This window comes from Lissotriton helveticus, chromosome 1_1, assembly GCF_964261635.1.
Source record: "Lissotriton helveticus chromosome 1_1, aLisHel1.1, whole genome shotgun sequence".
In the NCBI taxonomy this organism is placed as follows: Eukaryota; Metazoa; Chordata; class Amphibia; order Caudata; family Salamandridae; genus Lissotriton; species Lissotriton helveticus.
Genome location: NC_136057.1, coordinates 73,598,076 through 73,604,075, shown reverse-complemented (window position 1 = coordinate 73,604,075; position 6,000 = coordinate 73,598,076).

The window sequence follows — 6,000 nt, the reverse complement described above, 5'->3', positions numbered from 1 at the left end:
TAAGGCTTTGGAGTTAACTCCTGTTGGGGGGGGGGGGTTTGTGCGAATTGTTACTATTCAAACAGGTTATTAATGAAGAAACTAGAGAAAGTAGAGAATGATCTGGATTTCATTAAAAACATCCTAAAGGGGGTTGTCGATACCCAGAAATTGGTCACGATTAATGACTCGCAAGTTAAAGCATCCTTACCTCCACCTAGGGTTATTAAAAAGGGGCTAACTGTCCCCATTACACAACCACAAAATGGGGAGGGCAGAGTGGGCGGGAGTCTAGTGCAGAAATATTTTAATGATAATAGGGCAATAGGGCATCCCAAACCAAGAACGTATGCAGAAATGGTGAAATCCAGATCGGGAGAAGTCATGGGCAGGGGTCCCAACTCAATTAAAGAAAGCACTACAGGAGGAATGAACGTAGGATCCAGGCAGGTTATCCCGCCTATCCACTATCCTTCCTTTAGATTCAACCCTCTAGTTGTCTATATGACGAAGGTCCCAAAGCTAGGCTCAAGGGTGATCAAAGAGGATAGGGAGGTGGTACACAACAAAGCTATACACTGGTTACGTCACGTGAGGGGGTGTCGTTCTATCATTAGAGAAGACATGGCCGTGGTGGAAAGAATGACCCTCCCCAGCTCTTTAACTGATTGTATTAAAATTGTGTTAAAGAATAGGGAAATTGCAGAGAATCTGCTGGCCCTGGAGTACCGGTCTTGCCCTCCCAACCACTCAAATATTCAAATTAGACACATGCCACTCTGGTCTCCTATTGAGGATCAGGCTGACTCTGTGCTTAATAGTGTGGACTGACTACCTAGTAATAGTGTTGTTGTCCCGCCCCCCTCTATAGAATCATTTGCACTTGAGAGGCAACAGACTTTGACACCCATAGTGCAGTTGACCACAGGTTCCATGGTTGATGCATCCTACAAACAAGTTATCCAGGGTACCCCTCTTGTGGAGAGTGGAACTGCTAAAGTAATCAAGCTCCTTTCCTGGAATATTGCAGGCCTCGAGAAAAAGATGGTAATACCGGAATGGAATGGTTTCGTTTCCAATTACGACGTTTGCATGTTTCAGGAAACATGGAGCATAACCCCCTTATACAAGTCAGGGTATACTACTTTTTTTATCTCAGCGACAAGCTCAGGTAAAGGCCGGCCAGCAGGTGGCTTATTATTTGGGTTAATGTGGCACTGAATTGGTCCATTAAAATGAATGACTCCGGTTCAGTAGACATTCTACACTTATCAATCAAAGGGTCCCAGTAGAATTTTAAGATAGAGCTTTTTAACGTGTCTGCCCGAGGCACGCCGGGAGCCCAAATATCGGGCACTATTTCGCTCCTAGACTCAGCCCTTGCAGGTATCCTGCCATGGACTAAAGTGTTGGTGGGAGGAGACCTAAACACTACTTTTGAGCCCCTGAGTGAGGATGATTTTATGGGAAGCACCGAGGAGGACGCAAAATACTCTATACCCCTGTTGTCCCTGCCCCCAATAAAAAAGTGGTCACCCAGGGCGATCCAAATTAACGCCCTGACTATCGAGTATAATCTCCGTGCTCTAAATGGAAGAACACTATCTGACCCAGAAGGGGCTAATACCTATAACAGAATTGGTTGTCCATCGCGGATTGATTATTTATTACTGGATTTGTTTTCATGGGGGGACCTTGTGGATATGGAGATTAAGCAGTCACAGGATAGTGACCATAATCCTTTATGCATGGAAATTAGATGGGGAGCCACCGGAGAAACCGCTAAGGTCCCATTTTTGTCATCAAAAGAAGTAGTCCCTTCTATCTGCAATCGCAGACTTAAGTGGAATAGGATTGTAAGCCAAAAAGATATACTAGACCTCATTAAAGAATTGGTAGATCGAGGAAATACAGGGGCATATTATCAAGGGGGTTTATCTCCGCTTTTTTGGCTTTAAAAGCCAAGAATGCGGAGATAAAATGATCTCCCTATTACCTAGCTGTCGCTAACACTAGTTAGCGACAGCTAGTAGGAGATAGTGACCATCTTGGGCCCCACTTTGCATGTCAGTGATATTTATCACTAATGATATGCAAAGTGGGCGTGCCAAGATGTTAGCGACTGGAAATAGTCGCTAACATCGCTATCTCCTATTACCAACTTTTGGAGATATTCCCGCTAAGCGCGAATATCTCCAAAAGCTAACACCTGCCCTGAGCAGTTCTTAGCCATGTTATCCAATGGGAGGTGGATAACATGGCTAAGAGCATTAGCTCGGTAATGCATGAATATCGCGGACTTTTCAGCGATATTCATGCATTGCGGCCGTTTTTTATCGCATTTGCGATAAACCTTGGTAATACCAAGGTTTATCTGCGATAAAAATCGCCGCAGCTTAGCGGTAAAATTTTGTCTCTAACCAAGCAATAGCGATAATTATCGCTATTGCTTGGTAATATGCCCCACAGATCTTGAGACTCTTAATGCTTCCCCGGATATTAAACAGAGCTCTCAGGCAAGCAATCTTTACAGGGAAATGGTGGAGAAGTTGGGGTTGTTTCTCTTCGCAAATGTCTCAACAAATAAAAATAATAAAGGCCCAAAGCAGGGGAACCTATGGTATACCCCTTTATGTAGGACAAAGAGACAGGCGATATCCCTAGCACTACGCTCAAAAAATATGGTAGGAGTAAGAGAGGCTAGGAAGGACTACAATAATATCCTAAGGGTGACAAAACGGGAATGGGAGGAAGACCATTGGCAAAATCTAAAACTTGCAGCTCAAGCAAAAGACTCTTATAAGTTCTGGGACTTAATTAACATCTCTAGTAGGAATGGCTCAGATCCCATTGTAATGGCATGCCTATTTTTCCAACTTATATTGTGGTGATGAGGTTTTGGAATCGGACCCAGAGCCTATAGCTGTGCACCATCAGGAATCTAGCTTGGGAAGCCTTCCTGTCCCAGACCCCTTCACCCCTAAAGAGGTCGAGCAAGCCATTAAAAACATGGCCCCAGGCAAGGCTGCCGGACTAGATGGCCTGCCTGGTGACCTACTCTTATACGACCCAAAGACCTGGGCTGCATACATAAGCCTCTTGTTGAACCTAATTGGCCAGGGCCAGGATGTCCCGGAGTCGTGGCAGATGGCCGAGGTGGTGACAATATATAAGAAGGGGGATAGAGAGGACCCTGCCAACTACAGGCCGATTAGTTTAATCGACGCGGTGCAGAAGATAGTTGGCAGGGTCATTGTCTCCAGAAAGGGAGCATGGCTGGAGGAAGGAAGTATTCTATCACATTTCCAGGCAGGTTTTAGTCGGGGGTGGGTACGATGGACCAGGTTTTCAGATTGTTTGCGGTTTTCTGGAAATCTGTGTCCATCGGGAGGGGTTCCCTTTACCTGGCCTTTATCGACCTGAAAACCGCATTCGACCTTCCGGATCTATCTCCTGGAATTAATAAAGAAACTTCACACGGGCAATTATGCTAGGATTAGATGGGGGAGCCAGGGAGATCTGACAGAGAGGGTGACTGTGAATAGAGGGGTGCGCCAGGGCTGTGTGATGGCGCCGACCCTGTTCTCCCTCTTTGTGAATGGGGTGGTGGACCATTTGAGGGAGGACCTGGCTGACGCCCCAGTCCTGGCGGGAGAGAAAACACCCACCCTTCTCTTTGCAGAAGACACCCTCCTGATCTCAAAGACACCAATGGGCCTCCAGAAACTCCTGGACAAATTCAGCTTGTTTTGTTTAGAGCGTGGCTTAACCATCAACGCCTCCGAAACAAAACTGATGGTGTTGTCCTCAGCCAAAAAAGCAAAAAGGGTAAATATCTCACTCAATGGGGCGCCTCTGGAGGTTGTCGAGGCCTTCGACTATTTGGGCATAAGAATTAATAATAAAATGACTTGGAACTCCCATGTCTCGAAAATGCTCCTGAACCTCAAGAGAGTGGCAGGAGCTATTGCACGAGACCACCGATGCTCGACCAGCAGACCCATTGCCCCGGCCTTGGCAGTTTATGAAGGGAAGGCGTTGGCTTCAGCAGTTTATGGCTCCGAACTTTGGGGGTTCGAGAATATCCCGGAATTGGCTAGGGCAGAGAACATGTTTTTTCGAGATTTGGTCTCGCTCCCAGCTTCAACCCCTCTAAAACCACTTTTTCTTGATTTGGGCAGACGCTCAATTAAGGATATAGTCCGCCTGCGCCCTTTGTTATTTTGGGTGCGCTTGCGAAGATCAACGGATCTAGTCAATTATGCTGCAGCATTTGATGAACTCATCACCTTGGGCGGCTGTGCCAAGATTCGATGGCTGAGCAAGCTGAAGGAGTTGGTCACTTTGTTGGGATTGGGCGAGCTTTGGCTGACTCAGTCCTCTCCACCAAAACATGTTGTTAAGAAGTTGTATTGGGACTGGGTTCTGAAGGAGGAACTAGAGGGACATAGGTGGGGACCTCTTACCGAACAGTTTCTGAACAATAAGTCTGTGAGAAAGTTCGAACCATTTCTGGATTTCATTCAATCACCTGGCGACAGAACACTTTTCCTAAAATTCAGATATGGAACCCTACCATTAAATTCTTTTACTGGAAAGTGGAGACCTTCCCTGCCTGACCATACCTCATGTCCATGCTGCCCATGCCCCAAAGAGTCGTTAGCACATTTTTTATTTGCTTGTAGAGCCTATAGGGGTGTAAGAAGGCAGTGGCTTAGGCCAATTTGTAGGGAGCTGGGCTTCAGACAGCACCTTAACGCCCTGCGCATTCTCACAACAGATATTTCATCATTGGTTTGGGTGTGTGGGGTTGCAAAATATCTGGGAAGAGCATGGCAGATAAGATCTAAACAGCTAAAGATGATTTCAAATGAGGGTGCTAAATGATATCCCAGGTTAACTGTGTCTGAACATGCTGCTATCCTATTTTCTAATGATCTTACTGGTGCATCCAATTTTAACTGTATATATGTTTTTACTGTACATAAATTTGTATCCTGTCTTGTATGAATTTTAAGGGTTGTTGGTACTTGAAAGTGGTTTTTACTTTTATGATAAATGTTTTTATCGAATAAAGTACTACAACATTCTATTGCGATATGAAGGTGAAATCAATAAAGGTCTCACACCCTCTTCCAATAAAGGTGGGAGTAATGTCTGTTTTCCCCGGAGGCAGCTTTTTCATTACAGATGTTAAATCAAATTCAAGCAAGATGGGGTTAAGCTCAATACCCTGGGGAGTATTTTCCATGTGTAAGCCTGCTTGTCGTGCACAACCCATAGCTTCCACTTCTCTTTGCCTGATGTCCCCACACATGAGTGTTAAAATCCCCTGTTAGAAAAATGTAGTGATAACTCTGACCTTTCAAGATGCTATCCTTAAGTACAGACTCCAGCAGAGTTATATAGCCCTCATCCAGGTGTGTAACTCCCGGGTTGTAAAAGTTTACCAGAAGTAGCTTGCTCTTTCCACTGGACAACAACATCACATGTAAATTGGGAGAGATTTTTAGTGAGGTAGCGGAGATGACAAGCACAGCTAGAGAAACAAAGGTGATAAGCCCCCACTTGGCTCTCCCTGTCCTGGATGGGGTAGCTGGAATGAAGAGGGTTTTATAGCCATCCAGGTGATAATTATTGTCTACAGCCCATTTCCTGGAGGCATATCACATCAAAACTCTTAACAAGGGCCAACCATTCAGTGTTCTCAATCTCGCTCTCCATGCCCGCGATATTCCAAGAAAGAAATTTACACCCTCCATTCACACTCGATACCTGTTCTGGGGGCGATACATTACCCTGGGATACGGGTGCCACAGGGCCCGAGAAACCCACACATCGTCAATCGCAATCTTCCAATGAGCTCAGAGGAATAAACCTATTTGCTGTGCTTACCCCTATCACATCCCCTCTGCACAACCCCTATGGCCCACCTCTTGGAGCCGCTCGTTCTGGGACCGTAGTTGGTCATAATTGGGTCTGTAGAAGTGTTAAGATTGCTGAGTTCCAACACCTGTAGTT